The sequence below is a fragment of the Grammomys surdaster genome, unplaced genomic scaffold (genome assembly GCF_004785775.1).
Source record: "Grammomys surdaster isolate TR1022 unplaced genomic scaffold, NIH_TR_1.0 348, whole genome shotgun sequence".
In the NCBI taxonomy this organism is placed as follows: Eukaryota; Metazoa; Chordata; class Mammalia; order Rodentia; family Muridae; genus Grammomys; species Grammomys surdaster.
In genome coordinates, this window is record NW_021604767.1 from 2,526,012 (window position 1) to 2,543,572 (window position 17,561).

General features: G+C 37.3%; 1 pseudogene; it reads left to right on the forward strand.

Annotated features, from left to right (window-relative positions):
• The first annotated feature begins 1,358 nt into the window (after positions 1–1,358).
• Positions 1,359–1,866, forward strand: LOC114630884 (annotated as a pseudogene).
• Positions 1,867–17,561: the final 15,695 nt, after the last annotated feature.

Below are 17,561 nucleotides of genomic sequence, written 5' to 3' on the forward strand. Positions count from 1 at the left end.
AAACAGAAATTTAATTTTTTTTTGTTTTCATGTTTTTTTTCAATAAGTTGCATTAATGTTTTTAGAATTTTCAGTGTAGCCAGTGTAGCAGGGAATGGTAAATAGGAGATCATTGGATTCCTTAATTTAGATGTAAAATATTCAATCTTTCACTTTTAAGTATGATGATAAATTTACACATAGGATTTATTTATCTGAGTGTTGTGGTTTGTAGGGTTGTGGGTCCAGCATCTGCTCCACCACAGGGCTCAGACGATCGGGAAGGCAGGATGCAGGAAGTTGACCGAGCTTGCCCCACCACTGTCTTGAGCTTGTGATCACATACTCAAGTAGAGTGCCTTGAGTCATTTGCCTTGCTTGACTAATGGCCATAAACCTATGGGGGCTCCGGCTAGTGACAGGGGCCTGGTGCTAGGGAACAGGCAAAGCTCCTCCCCTCCATTTAGGGTCTCTGGGGCTTTTAGCCTTAGCTCAACCGCGACCACACTACTTTTCATGATCCCACAGCTGTTCATACTTATACACAAGCTAGCACTCAAGAAGTTAAAGCAGGTGGATCATGGAATTCAAGAGCAAGCTGGGCTAAGTATTTAAAAAAGAAATCCGACAGAATGATTTACAGATATTTCTTAAATATTCTTTATCTTTCTATCCTAGGTTGTTGATAGCTCACAGTAGGAAAGAATATTGATTTATTACAAAATAACTTTTATAAATGATCACTAGCTTTTTCTAAATTTTCCAACAACATGATAAATATCTATTTTAAGATATTCATATATGTTTTCAAATGAATTTTTCAAAAGAAAGAAAGAATCATATACAATGGCTTGTTTTTACTCTAAAGACTTCTGAGTATCTAAAATTATTGTAATAAAGAACTGACCTAGGTAACAGTGAGTTTCAGGTTAAGAACACTTTCAGGTTATTCTCTCTGATGATTCACAAGCACTATCCTTATACAGGTAACAAATTCTGCTCTGTTAATTACCTACTCATATTTTAATTCTCTCACCTCAAACTGATCAATGTATCAGAAATATTTATTCAATTTTAGGTACAATAATAACTATTATTTATCTTATAAACTTTTAAGGGTCAGTGTGGGAAGTTTTACTTTTTCATTTCTATTTGAAAGATTTTATAATTTTCATATATTCATGTAATGGACAATATACATTTTAAAAGAAGAAAATGCACACCTATTTGTTCTAGGCAGGAAGACATAGCCATGCACAAAACAGGAGATTCCAAGAAAGGGACAAAGAGTGAAAGTGAAGTAATTGGTTTTCAGCACCTTAGATATAGTAATGAAGGCAGTTTGTCTTCTCTGATTGCGGAGACTACAAGCAGTTACGATGTCGCGTGGAAGCCGAAGCCACACTTCCCGGGTGACTCCTCCGGCTAGCCGGGCCCCTCGAAGCCACACTTCCCGGGTGACTCCTCCGGCTAGCCAGGCCCCTCAGATGAGGCCTGCTTCCGGAAGAGCACCTGCACCTCAGCCTCCAGCAGCAGCTCCACCATCTGCAGTTGGCTCACCTGCTGCTGCCCCCCCGGCAGCCAGGCCTGATAGCCCAGATGGCTACCACCGCAGCCAGGGTGGCTGTGGGCTCTGCAGTGGGGCACACCCTGGGTCACGCCATCACTGGGGGCTTGAGTGGAGGTGGAAATGCTGAGCCTGCAAAGCCTGACATCACTTACCAGGAGCCTCAGGGAGCCCAGCCGCAGAGCCAGCAGTCTTTTGGACCTTGCTCTCTAGAGATCAAGCAGTTTCTGGAGTGTGCCCAGAACCAGAGTGATGTCAAGCTCTGTGAAGGCTTCAACGAGGTGCTGCAGCAGTGCAGGATTGCAAACGTTCTAATCTAATCGAGAAGTTCAAGCTGAAGAAATGTAAAGTTGGTTCTGTAGTATAAGTGTGGACCTTATTCTAACAGCTCCATTGCTTCAGAGTGGCCATGAAAGAGTTTTAACTATAGATGTTTACTGAGGCTTGTAGTGTTGGTTACTGGGCAAATGTTTGGCCTCCTTGAACTTAACTGAATGGTGATTGAGTTAAAAAGAATAAATGAGTTTATTCTGAAAAAAAAAAAGGTACAGTAATGAAAATCAAGGACAGATCAGATATGCAGAAGGCAGGAGAGTGTCATAACAATCAAACAAGCAAAACCAATAACAAAATACAAACACATATTCACAGATGTACTCACACACAAATACACTCTCACACACCCATGCATACCCGCACACATACCTGTCAAACCTAACTGAGATGAGTGCATTACTTGGTAGAGATGTAGAAAAATACTCTGTTTAGATAGTCATTCACCAAAATTGTCTATGCCTTCGTGCTTTGAATCTCTAGAATATCCCTTTTCTGTCATGATGGTATCTTGGCATATACATTCTAAACTTAAAGATAACCATTAACTATCATTTTTCATGACTAGTGTGTTTTAATTTGTAAGTTAAAATGTTATTTGTTATTAGGAGCTATGTGTCATGAAACACATACGGAGGTAAGAGGACAACTTGTGGAAGTTGCTTCTCTTCTTTCACTATGTGGGTTCTGGTGGCTCAGCTTGAGTCATAAGTCTTGACAGTAGGGGCTTTTACCTGCTGAGGTCTTCAGCTTTACTGAGCAGTATTCACGAATTTAAAGGTTAACTCCAGTGATGCCAACCTGCAACAGTGAGAGAACAACAGTGTCCCTCTACTCTAAATGATGCTGGGAGGAGTTCTCAGTTTGTCCAGGCGTTGCTCACAACAGTGTTGCAGCAAACCCCAGAACATAGTCACATGTAGATTTGCCCATGAGTAGCAGTCAAGCGTTTGAGAAATAATCTTAAATTATTCGCAGAGGAGATGGGAACTTCCGATGTCAGATCTCTTGGAATGGGAAATTTTTACGCCACAGGGTATTTTCTGAAAAAATACTGAATTACTGATTCTGGGGAACCCATTGCAACATGCTTCTTTGTTTGTTTGTTTGTTTGTTTTCAATAAAACATGTATCTATATCTGTGTGTGGGTCCCCTGTTCCAGAGGATGTCCCATGATGATCTCCAGTCTGGCCTGGTGCAGGGGTCCGGGCCAAGGGGACAGAGTGTGAGCAGGGAGGGGAGATTGCCTGCCTCTGCTGCTGCCTCTGCTTATGTCTCCACTCTTGCTGCCCAGTCACTCCCAGGTGCCGCACGTGTCTCTCTGTGCTGAGCTGGCTGGACTAGCTGGCAAGGAGGCAGCATGGTGTCCCAGGCAGGTTCCAGGAGAGCAGATCTCTTCCCAAGTGTTACAGCTCCTGCGACAGAAACGCTCTGACAATGGGATGATTCTCGCACACCTTTTACCTTTCCTGAATAGAGCCTTTATATACAGTTTCGGGGTCTGGCAACAGACAACGGCTATTGGCTTGGTCGGAGAGCTTGGAGATACCTATCTATGTGTGGGAGAGGCTGAGGCACTGTTCCTCCTGACTGACGGCCCTAGACCTCTCTGTGGGACGGGCTGTGGAGGGCTGAAGCTAAATGAAAAGAACCAGGGCTCAGGAGCAGAGCTGAACACCTGTCGTCCAATAAGGATTCGTGGTTTGAGACCTATGCTCGACCAGGCACCCAGCTGCTTCTCACAGCCCACTGCCCCACATATATCTAGTAGTATTTTCATGCTAGCTAAATCAATAGCTTTAATAGACTCATTCTAGAAGTAGAAAATTATATTCTTTCTGTTTTTTTTTTAACATAAAATAGATTAAAGGGTCAAGAATAGTTCAGAGACAAATATATTTGACTTTGTATCTGGTAGATCTCATATAACTAAAATTATACAACACATTATCATTTTCATATTTCATAATAGCACCTTAAAATAATCTACTAGAAGTCATTTGGGATTGGGAAGAGTAATTAATTTCAGTTTCTCTGCAGGGGATTTGAAATAAAGTGACAATAAGATTGCTAGATATGATGAGACAGGGACATATTAACTAATAAAATAGACATCTCTATCCTGTGCCTTTCAGTGTGATACAGAGAGGATGGAGCTCTTGAGGTGAGAACATTGGTCACAAATCAATAAAACCAATTATTCTTTGCTGTTAGCTTCAGCAATAGTGAGACTTTCACATCACATAATGGAGTTTATCAGCTAAAACATAGTTAAATTTGAGATGAAATTTTGAGATACTTTAAGATAATAGTATTTTTGTATCATGATGAGATATTTATTATTCACTGGAGTTTGTAAAACATATAAAATGTTTCCCAAGTGTTCTTACTTTATCCATAATAGACATAATAAAAGCATCATAATAAAAAGAGACAAACAAGTGTTACTTTGAAAGGAATTACAAAGAAAAATCCCTTCATTTAGTAATAGCTGTGGTGTTATGTTTTGCTACTGTTTGTTCTCCATATTACTGTGCATAGAATTATGAATTATTCTATTGTATGTGATCCTTATTTTACTATAATGAAAACTTTAAGGCAACAATAAGTTTTGTTGTTGTTTTTGTTTGTTTTTTTCAGAGTGAATGACAGGATTTGTTTTGCTTTCCCATTTTTGGTATTCTGCTACTAAAATCTGTGTTGAAGAAAACTCTTACCTAATCCAAAGTTTCTTGTGTGTGGCTATTATTTACATCATTGAACAAGAGAAGCCTTTATCAACATCTTGATAGTTAAAGGGCAATAGAAATGTAAGATTGCTTCTTTGTATTTGTGGAAAGAAAGGAAATTTCAGAAATGACTTTATTCTCCAAAGTGAAGTATCTTCTCTAAGCTCACAGGTTTACCAGATTTAGTCATCAGAAGCATTCACTTATCTTAACAAGCAGAAAAGTGAAGTGACAGCTAGTTTTGTTTCCCAGGAATAATAAATTCTATCCAACAAAATTAATGGCATTTACCTCTACCATCTAGATCAGAGTTTTGAAATGTTCAAGAGATGACATGTGTTCCAAAGTTGTGTTCTCTCTTTCCTCTCTCTCTCTCTCTCTCTCTCTCTCTCTCTCTCTCTCCCTTCCCCCCTCTCTCCCTCCCCTCTCTCTGTGTGTATGTGTGTGTATGTGTGTGTGTATATGCATGCATGTGTATGCACATGCATGTACTGTAGCATGTATGTAGAGGTCAAAGGACAACTCTAGATGATATGCTCAACTTCTCCCTCCAACTGTTTGAGACAATCTCATGACTTACTTTCTAAGACAGCTTCCCCCATCCCAGATTTCAGGCAGTCTCTTCTCTGTCTCTCATCTCTGCATAGGTATGCTTGTATTACAGATGAACCTTACTATGTTTGACTGGTTTTGGTTTCTGGGCATTCTAACTCAAATCTTCATGCTTGCCTGGTAAGTACTTTAACATGAATCCACACTCACTCCCTGGTTAGCTTTTAGATTTTTTTTTTTTAATCTAAGAGAAATTGGTATTATATATTATGGAATCAGAAAAAATAGTTTTACAGGGAAATATAACTTGTTTAGTATTTGTGTGTGTGTGTGTGTGTGTGTGTGTGTGTGTGTGTGTGTGAGAGAGAGAGAGAGAGAGAGAGAGAGAGAGAGAGAGAGTTTGGTATGGGACGGGAAGAAGAGGACAATGTGCATTTGAAGGCCATTATGGGAATGTTAATTGTAGCCTGAGAAATAGCATTCATGAGATGTCTAGATTCTTGGAAATGTCTAAAACACACACAACTTCTCTCACTGTTTCTAAGGGTTTATCAGGGCTTGTAGTATTGGTGAAAAATTTTTAATTCTTGCATAGAAATCTTGAATATGTTTGAGAGTTGGAGAAACATGGGTCGTATAAGAGATAAAGAGGAAATTTGTAGAAGTAAAAAAGAATCAAATAAGATACTATAGACTCATCATACTTGAAAGTGATCCTTTGGACAACATCCAAGAGAAAAGTGTCTTCCAGAGTATCAGTGGAGATTTGATACTGTAATCAATATTAAAAATACATTTTAAGTTGTCAATCCTCTAGTACTTCATTTCTAAATAGAGTATTATTTGTTCATTTATTATTTAATATTTTATGATGCTCGGGTTGCTATTAAGGTTAGCTCTAGGATGAGGAACCAGCAATATGATAGTCTAGGAAATAGCAAATAGTCAAGGAAAAAGCAAGACAATAAACATAAATAGTCAAATAACAAGCAAGGCAATAAGCAAATTTCCATGAACACTCCTGCGATCACTGTTTCAAAGAGTTTATCAGGATGACCAAAAGATCTGAGCCTACTTCCCTGTCCTAGCCCAAAGTCATTTTCATGTCTGAAGCCTACTTCCTTGTTCTAGCCTTAAATTTAGATTCTTGCCTGAAATTACGTTTTTGTTCTAGCCTGATGTCAGCTTCCTGCCTGAAACCCACTTCCTTGTCCTTGGACAATATCATATTCCTGCCAAGTAGCCCATTTTCTTGTCCTTGGCCCATGTCAGATTCATGGCAAGGATCCCCAAAAGCTCTCTGCATCTCCCCTATTTTTTGTTTCATGAACAAGACTGAGCCTGTTTTAGGTCATTCTGCCAAGAATGCCTTCCTTACCTGTAGTGGAATATGCATTATCAAAACCAATGCATTTCTGTCTTAGATTGGTAAAGCTCTGTGCAGAATCTTACCCATCCTTGGCTTGCCAGCCTGTTAATAACTTTGTATGGGGGTTCATTTTTAGGTTTAAGCCATGTACTTTGGCTGCCAATATGTTGATGTAGTTAAAGACAAGCTTTAACACGATGGACAGGAATAAAAGTATTCTCCGGACAAAAAGGGCTCGCATTATCAAGCTACCTATGCCATTCTTGAAGCTTGACCAAAATAGAAATACTGACCTCAGGCCATGGATAATTTTATCAGCAGTATCTACCATATCAACACTCAGCAGAACAGCATTCTTTAAATTCATAAGCTCTCTATGCAAAGTTAAAACATCCAGAGAAGTGTTAGAATTATGCCAAATACCTTGCAAGTGTCTTTGAGCTTTTACCTAATTATAATGACTATCAATGTAAATTTTAGAAGTAATACAAATCAAATGGTATTTGGCATGGCACTTGAGATGGCTCCTTACTCTTACACTCTGAACCTCCTTCCAATAACCTGAATAGGATGAAGAGTATCAATCCATTGTTCCAAATGCCTATCTAAATCCTCTTGTATACACAACACATTAATAACATTTTTGGCTAAATGATTAACAAAAGTAGCTGACTTAACTTCTTGTGTCAAAGCAATTGCAGAAGCAGTGGTGCTAGCAATTAATGTGATTAAAGCTGTTTTACCAGCACTAATCAAGCCTACTACCCTCTTGCTTCTGCTTAAAGCCTAACTCACTTCTTCCAGTACATGCAAGCTTTTTTCAGAAGAACAAGTTCCTGTGATACTCAGGATAATAAAACAAAAGGTGGTTGATAGACCTCCTTAACTGCCATGCTGGATTTCAACACTCTAACACAATCAGAAAATGTACAATCAATGCAACTTACACTAAATACTGTAGAAGAAACAAAAGTAATTTTAATTTGATGATTAAAAGAGCCTTAGCACAAGTACTAATACTGGTTTGAAATCCAGATCCTGTCCCAAATTTATATCTTACTAACATAACATCATAGAGAACTGCAGCTAACTTCGAAATATGCCTCTGAAAATATCCAGAACCAGTCTTCCAAATGAATACTGTTATTTCCAATATTGGATTGATTTCTAGACAAGTACATGGTTGAGTCTGAATAACTGGCCACATTTAAGAAAAGCACAAGAGTCATTATAACTTCTCCTTTTGATTCTCTGTTCCTTGAGGTCTAAATACTTAAATCAAGGCAGATTGTCCCATCAAGGGTATAGGTAAGCAAAGGTGGGTTGGGAACATATGTCTAATACAGCTTCCAGTCACCATTGTCAGGGCACTCAGCAAGCTCACAGGTCAGCATCATTCTTTGTCCCAGCATCAGCATGTCTCTCCCGTTATTCTGGCAGCCACCATGTTCCTTCAGCATCCTGCAGAAAAGAAACACAAACATGCCCTCTTGCCCATATTAAATACCTGACCACGATCATGTCATATGCCAGTAAGTGGATACTTTCCTTTCACCTATGCATAAGTATGCCTAGTTGTAGAGTGCCATAGATACTCAGAAGAATGTACCTTGGCATTCAAACTTTTAAAAAAAAATAAAATAAAAAGAACATAATTTAAAAAAATTTATTGTGTAGAGGGATATATCTCCCACTTTTTTATTTTATGAAGATATTGTTTTAAAGTTCCATGAACCCCTTCCACAGTCCCTTGGCCTTGACATTTATAAGGAATCCCAGTAATATGAGTAATATTAAATTGCTGCCAAATATTCTCAAATGCTTGACTTCAATAGTCAGTTTTATAATTTGTTTTTGTTTTTTCCTTATTTTGTTTTTTTAAATTGTTGAATCCTTTATTTATCTACGTTTCTGCTATTATCCATATTGCCTCCCACCCCCGGAAACAGCTTATCCCATTCTCCCTCCTCCTATTTCTATGATGGTGTTCCCGCAACCATCCACCAACTCCCACTTTCACATCCTTGGATTCACCCTCACTGGGGCATCCAGACTTCACAGGACCAAGGACCTCCTCTCCCATTGATGCCTGACAAGGCTATCCTCCACTACATATACAGCACGAGCCATAGATTCCTCCATGTGTGTTCCCAGGCTAGCTTTTTAGATCCTGGGACTTCTGGTTGGTTCATAATGTTGCTCTTCCCATGGGGCTGCAAGCCCCTTCACTTCCTTCAGTCTTCTCTCTAACTCCTCTATTGGGGACCCATCAGTTCAATGGTTAGCTGCTAGTGTCAGCCTCTGTATATGTTAGGCTCTGGCAGAGTCTCTGAGGAGACAGAAATATCAGGCTCCTGTCAGCATGCACTTCCTGATATCAATAACAGTGTTTGCATTCCTTGATTGCATCTGAGATGGATCCACAGGTAGGAAAGTCTCTGGACGGTCCCTCCTCCAGTCTCTGCTCCACACATTATCTCCATATTTGCTCCTGTGAATATTTTGTTACTCCTTTTAAGAAGGACATAAGTGCTCACACTTTGGTCTTTCTTCTTTATGGGCTTCATGTGGTCTGTGAGTTATATCTTGGGTATTATGATTGTCTGGGCTAATATTCACTTATCAATGAATGCATACCATGTGTGTTCTTTTGTGATTGGATTATCTCATTTAGAATGATATTTTCTAATTCCATCCATTTACCCAAGAATTTCATGAATTCATTGTTTTTAATAACTGAATAGTAGTACTCTATTGTGTAAATGTAACATTTTCTGTAACCTTTCCTCTGTTGAAGGACAACTGAGTTCTTTCCAGCTTCTGGCTATTATAAATAAGGCTGCTATGAACATAGTGGAGCATGTGTCCCTGTTATATCTTGCAGCATCTTTTGGGTATATGCACAGGAGTGGTATAGCTGGGTCCTCAAGTAATACTATGTCCAGTTTTCTGAGGAACTGCCAGACTGATTGCCATAGTAGTCGTACCAGTTTACAATCCCACCAACAATGGAGAAATGTTCCTCTTTCTCCATTTCTTTGCCAGCATCTTCTGTCATCTAAGTTTTTAATCTTAGCCATTCTGACTGGTGTGAGGTGGAATCTCAGGGTTGTTTTGATTTGCTTGATTTTCTTGATGACTAAAGATGTTGAAAATTTCTTTATGTGATTCTCAACCATTCAATATTCTTCAGTTGAAAATTCTTTGTTAAGCTCTGTACCCCATTTTTATAGGGTTATTTGACTGACTAGCATCTAATTTCTTGAGTTTTTTGGTAATCTGTTGGTTGCCATTTTGTCCTATTGACAGTGTCTTTTGCCTTACAGAAACTTTGCAATTTTATGAGGCCCCAATTGTCAAATTCTTGATCTTAGAGCATAAGCCATTGGTGTTCTATTCAGGGACTTTTCCCCTGTGCCCAAGTATTCGAGGTTCTTCCCCACCTTGTCTTCTATTAATTTCAGTGTATCTGGTTTTATGTGAAGGTCTTTTATCCACTTAGACTTGAGCTTTGTACAAGGAGATAAGAATGGATCTATTTGCATTCTTCTACATGCTGACCTCCAGTTGAACCAACACCATTTGTTGAAAATGCTGTCCTTTTACCACTGGATGGTTTTAGCTTCTTTGTCAAAGATTAAGTGACCCTAGGTGTGTGTGTGTTCATTTCTGGGTCTTCAATTCTATTCCATTGATGGTTACAGAAAATATGTTACATTTACACAATAGTGTACTACTCAGCTGTTAAAAACAATGAATTCATGAAATTATTAGGAAAATGGATGGAACTAGAAAATATCATTCTAAGTGAGGTAACCCAATCACAAAAGAACACACATGGTATACACTTACTGATAAGTAGATATTAGCTCCAAAACTTGCAATATCCAAGTTACGTTCTTAATTAATGGTCCGGAATGGTATACTTTCTAGGGACAGGCAAGATAAAAACAGCATTTAGAAATGCATGTGTGCTCAGTAGGCATTTGGAAACTCATGCAAGGGCCCACAAAAGAGATTTGAGAAAAAAAAACTGAGATTACTTTTATATTCTGTCCTCTGACAACACATGATTATTTATCTGTTTTATAACTCTCGAACTGAAAAAAGAAGCATCACAGGGTCACAGTAAAAAATGCAGCATGGTAGCAGCATTGAAAATTTATTTACCTGGGCGGTTGTGGGAGCTCTCCCTCGTATAGACGGGGGGAGGGAAGGAATAGGGGGTTTGTGGAGGGAAAACTGGAAAGGGGAATAACACTTGAAATGTAAATAAATAAAATAACCAATAAAAAGTGAAAAAAATTACCAAAAGATAATTTGTAAATGTTTACACACACACACACACACACACACACACACACACAGAGAGAGAGAGAGAGAGAGAGAGAGAGAGAGAGAGAGAGAACTCATTAATCACAAAATTGTGTAAAGTCTAATTTTGCTTACACTAAAAAAAATGTTTTTTATTCTATCTCCCTTGTATTTTCATGTATCATTTGAAGTTAGCTTATCGACCTGCACAATACTTTTGCTAGAACTTTGACTAAAATTACATTGCTGCTCTAGAGTAATTGAAGAAAATTAATATTTTAATTGCACAACATGATTAATTTCATTTTTCTGGTAAAATTCTCCATTATTTTGGATCCTTTTTAATTTCAGCAGTGCTTTCTAGTTTCATTGTCTGAATCATAACTATATTTGACTAAATCTATCCATGAGTACTGAATGTTTTAAATGCAATTATTAATGAATTTGATTTCTAGTATTTTTGATTTCTAATAATTCTTTGCTAACATATGGAAAAGTCAGAATTTTATCTGATCTTTTACTCTCTGACTTTCATAAATTTACCTCTTTTTGTATAGGTCCCTTACTGTCTTCTAAAATAACCATGAACCATAGGAATAAAGGCGGCTGTGCTTTCTACTGTATAAAAAGTTAAAATTATAGAGGATAAAAAAATTTTTAAACTGAAAGTCATTGAAAATACTTTTTTTTGGTATAATGGATGGTCTCTTTTTCTCTATTTCTATTTAGATGCGATCACTGAGCTATCACTCCAAATACAAATCCCCTCGTATTGAGAATATTGCTGCATCCTAATATATTTTGTATTAATACAGAAACATCCCACTGCAAAGTGTGGAAATCCATGTTACTTTTCTCTTTTGTGTGGTCTCTGGCCATACTTTAAAAATCAAAAGATTACTGCTATGGTTACAAGTTGATGGGTGGGATGGTAATGTATTACTCTGCAGTTGTCTGTTTCCCACCTAAATGAATAACATATTGACTTAACTGATACTCCAGCAACTTAGGGTAGTCAAAGGAATTTTCTCAAGATACTGAACCATACAGGGATTACTCTGTTAGATACCTCAAATTATCAAGTATTTCAGAGGTCAAATCCAGGAACCTCTCTCCTATCTCACAAATGTTATTGTGAAAGAGTTCAATAAAACATTTGTTTTGCTTTCATTCTTTAATTTCACTGGTAGTGGGACATTATGTAAGCGTATTATTATATTTGTGGACATCCTAACCAGAAGTTGTGCGCGCAGATCATTGACAACCGAATCCCTGTAATTAGTGAAGTATCTGTGGTGGAATGTGAAGCGATTCCCTATGGAGCAAATCAATTATCAGCTGTCTGTAGCCTGAGTTTAAATCGGTTTATTTGTTTAAGACTCCAGGTTGAGAAAGATGGGGTCATTAAGACAATTACAAAATGAATGGAGGCAGCAGATTCTATTAGGAAAGAAATGCCTGCAATCTCACTCTGTATTAAAGAAAATATTTTCACTTTGACAGCTCAGTTCAAGCAGAAAATGATTATCTTTTAGACAAAGAAGAAATAAATGTTAGTGTACATACACATCTGTTTTGAATAATTCCCTGTAGTATGCTTTGTGGCTTTATAATAACAGGCTTTGTCATCCAACACAGCACTTCTTTTCTCAGCTCTTTCAATGTTAGGAGACAAATAAATACAACTTCAACCAGTATTACTGAAGCTTACCATAATCCAAGAACATCAAATGTGTACAATTTTCTTTCTCTCCACAACCATCTTTCTGTCAGAAACTATGACTGCATAGTTTTGACTACGAATTCTAAAATATTCATATGTCAACATGATGTAATGCAGATGTTATGTTTAGAGTCAGCTGTTGGGAAGCGGGGGGGACTGTTGCCACTAACTAACTGCAGTGAAAATTGGAGAGACATTTGGAAAGATTCCAATGGAGATAAGTTGCTGCAAAACTGCTTCGAGGCTTTAGCCAAGTCTTGTATTAGAAAATCTTTTTGCTTTGGGATCAGGTTTTCTTTGGAGTTAAGAAACAAAGCAATTTCCTTCCAAATGAAAAGAATGGAACATTTTATTCTCATATGTTGCCTTATCTAAAACTCCTCCAAACTCCCATTGAGAACTAACAAATTACATACTTAAGCTGTTCATGGAATCTCACTGAACAGCAGACTTCCGTTGTGCTGGGAAATCTCCAGCTGACTGTTGTTCAAGGAAGTCCTAAAGGCAGAAACAATTGGACTCTTGAGACTCTATCAAGGAAGAAAAACAAGGACAACATCCTTGAGCAGAAAACATATTTAATTGTGTACAACATGTATTGTGGTTGGAGGCCCTTGATTTAGTTGTTGGGTGATTGCTCAGTGGTTATGAGAGAAAGTTCTGCTTCATTTATCTGGTCATTGAAACTTTGTTCCACAATTTAACCCGCCATTAAACCTTGAAACAAAGTTAAATAAATTCGCTGTGAATCAATGTGTGTTTTTAATTTTTTTTCTTTTATTGAAAATAGATTATTTTCTCATATAATATAGTCTGATTATGGTTTCCCCTCTCTCTACCTCTCAGTTCCTCTCCTCTCGCCCTCCCTTCCAGGCCTATTCCCTTTCTGTTTCTCATTAGAAGAGAACACACTTTTAAGAGATGACAACAACACATAACAAAGTAAAATATAAGATAAAACAAAAAGCATCACATTGAAGTTGGGCAAGACAAACAAACAAAGCCCACTTGCTGACACACTTAGGATTCCCATAATTAAACTAAGATGAAAGTCATAATGTATTCACATAGGACCTGGTGTAGACTGGTGCAAATCCTGAGCATATTGCTTGGGTCTCTGTGAGTTCATATGATGTTTGCATATGTTGATGTAGAGGGTAATGTTCTCTTAGTGTCCCACATCCCCTCTGGCTCTTATACTACTTCCACTTCCTTTTCCTTGGTGTTGACTAAGCTCTGAGGGGAGGGATTTCATGGAGATGTCAAATTTAGGGTAGAATGCTTCAAGGTCTCTCTTTCTGCATAATGCACTGGCTGTGGGTTTCTCTATTTGTTTCTGTCTTTTGCAAGAGGAAGCATCTCTGATGATGGCCAAGCAGGGCACAGATCATATTTGTATTTTGGGATCTGAAATTCCTCACTCTGGATGTTTGTTTATTTTCATGTTGTCTTCTATTTATTTATTTATTTATTTATTTATTTAACAGCTGAGTAATAGGATAGAGCGTCTTTTGGGTATATACCCAAGAGTGTATACACAGTATTGAGGTAGATCAATTCTTATCTTCTTAAGGAACTACCATACTGATTTCCATAGTGCTGTACAAGTTTGTATTCCAACCAGCAATAGATGAGTGTTCTCCTTGCTCTACAGTCTCTTGAGCACTGTCTGTCATTTGTTTTATCAATTTTACCCATTTTGATGGGTATAGGTTGAAAATCTTAAGATGTAAAATGCTGATATTAACTTGATAAGGTTTCATGGGTGCAGTTAACAGTATCAACACTGTTGAAAGACAGTGGGTGTCATATGAACATGACTTTATTGATAACAAACCTCGATGCTACTGAACCTCTGTTAAGTTCTTGCAAATTAGGGGAGAATGGGAGAGACAAAATATTGTTGTAAATTTTTAACCAAAATTGAGCAAAAGATATATACTCCCTCCTGGTATAGCTAGTATAATATTAGACTGATAAATTATTCAGGACATATTTAATATTGACTTAATATTTTAACATTTTAAATTATAAATATTAAGTATTACTCATATAATATATTAGGCAGAGGAAGTCTACTATTTGTTTATAGTAGACTTACTATTAGAACCACAAAGGTTTTGGTTACAGACAGTGAAATATACCATATGTGCATGACAGGAAATGACTTGAGTATGAATTGCAGCCTAATCACCTAAAGTTATTGTGTGGTCTCATTGACCATATGGTCTTGGTCAAGTTGACTGTGTATAAAGCATTTCAATTAAGATAGATGTCAAGTACACGGTAGTAATAAATATGGTACTAAATAATTAAAGCTTGCTAATTTATGTGCTTTTATTTTTTATTTTGCTTTTATCAGAAAATATGTTTTCACCATTTAAATTATTGTTAATATGGAAGTTTATTTGTGGGGCTTACAAATCATAATATCAGCATTTTGTTACTATAAAAATACTTGGAAGAGACCAATTATGAAGAGAAGTTTATGTAGCACATATTTTGTGAAGTTGTAAATCCAAATGTCATGGTGTAATATCACAATGACTTATTGTGATGGCTAGCTTTAGCTGTTAATATAATATAGAATCACTTGGGAAGAGAATCCCAATTATAAATGTCTATGTTGGGTTGTTCTATGGGCATGTCTTTGGATGATTATCTTAAGTTAATTGATATAGAAAGAACTAATTCAATTTTGTAAAAGCATTCCATAGGGAGAGAGTAGTCACCTAAATGACAATGAAGAAATCGAACTAAAGACAAAAAAGGGATCAAGAAAATCTCTGTGTGTTCGTGACTGTGGGTGTGATGTGAGTAGCTGCTTCCATCCATTGTAGTTACTACATCTTCACAATGTTGGACTGTAACTTAGAATTGCAAACTAAAGAAATATTTTTCTCCCCTAAATTGCTTTTAATCCTAATATCTTAATCCAACACAAATGAAATAAGAATGTTCAGATTTAATTTCCTCAAGGAATAACAATTGTGACAGTTTGTGCATATATCTTGAATCAGACTCAATTACAGCCGTGACGTTCCTTTTTTAAAATCATATGCTCACTGAAGACATAAAAGATAATTACTTTCTGAGTGTTAGCCCCCAATAATTTTGAGGTGGCAACTCTTGGTTGTCAACTTGACTACTTCTGGAACTTAAACCAAAAGTGGAGGGCATACCTGTGAGGGATTTTACTTAATTTGAAGTAGGAAGATTTATTTATCTCTTTCTCAAGAAAAAAATACTTTTTTATGTGCATTGGTGTTTTGTCTGTGTGTATGTCTGGATGAGGATGTCAGATCTTGGAGTTAGAGACAGTTTTGAGCTCGTATGTAGGTACTGGAAATTGAACCCTGGTCTCATGAAAAAGCTTTTAGTGCTCTTAATCACTGGGCAATCAATTCAGCCCTAGAAGACTCACTTCTATTCTGTATCTGTGAGTTAGGAAGATATGGCTTTAATCTAGATTTTTCAAGCTGCGAAAAGGCATGCCATTAATCAGGATCTTGAGGTAGGAAGATGCACCGTCAAGCTAGGGCACCCTGTCCTCTGGAAGACTATGTAAGGACGTGTAAGCAGGAAGCTTTTGCTTTTTACCAGTTTGCTCTCCCTACAAGCCGAATATTAACTCTCACTAGAACCTACCTGTTTGGGGTTCCAGCATATAATGAAAACCAATGGAGACATCCAGCCTCATGGGCTGAGCAAGACTGGATTCTTCGATTTTCCATTCACAACCAGCCATTGTTGAACTAGCTGAATTGCAGCCTGTATATCATTATAATAAATTATATTTTTAAACATAGAGATTCATTTTATAAATTCTGTTACTCTAGAGAACACTGACTAACACAGAACCAAAGAATCTGCATGACCCCTCTCTCTTAAAAATATCATCACCTCCCTATGTAATATACCCTTTAATATTTGAATTTTTCACCAAAGGAAATTATTATTGATATTGGGAATATATCTCTTTAAGATGCCACATTTGACAGAGCAGTAATAAATGGGACTCCATGAAATTGAAAATCTTTTATAAAGCAAAGGGTACCATCAGTAGGACACAGCAGCAACCTACAAAATGGAAAAAGATCTTTACCAACTCCATATCTGACAGAGGGATAATACCCAATATACATTGAAGTCAAGAAACTAGACATCAACAACCCAAATAATCCAATTAAAAGATGAGGTACAATCTAAACAGAGTTCTCAACAGAGGAATCTTGTATGGATAAAAAGCACTTAAATAAGGGTGGGTGGGGTTACAACCTCATAGAAGCAGGAGGAGGGGGATGGGACAGGGGTTTCTGGGGGGGGGAGGGGGAAAGATGATAACATCTTAAATGTAAGTAAAATATCCAATAATAAATAAAAGAAGTGTTCACCATCCGTAGGCATCAGGAAAATGCAAATCAAAATGACACCTGTCAGATACCTAAGATATAAAACACAAATGACAGCTCCTACTGGCATACTTGTGGAGCAAGGGAAACACTTCTCTATTGTTGATAGGAATGAAAACTTATACAGCCAATTTGGGAAACTATATGACAGTTTCTCAGAAAATTGGGAACTCATGTACCTCAAGGCCCAACTATACCTTTCCTAGGTGTATACTCAAAGGATGTTCCATCCTAGCACAAGGAAGCTTGCTCAACTATATTCATAGCATCTTTATTTGTAATATCCAAAAATTGAAAAAAGAAAAAACCCTTAGAAGTCTCCCAAGTAAAGAATTAATAAAGAAAATGTAACACATTTATACAGTGGAGAATTACTCAGCTGTTCAAAACAAAATAACTTTCTGAAATTTGCAGGCAAATGGACCGAGCTAGAAGAAATCATCTTGAGTGAGGTAACCCAGGTCCAGGAAGACAAAAATGGTATATACTCATTTATATGTGCATGTCAGCTGTGAAGGGAAGGATAGTCATCCTATAATCCGTAAATACAGAGAGGCTAAGTAACAAAGAGGGCTCAATGGG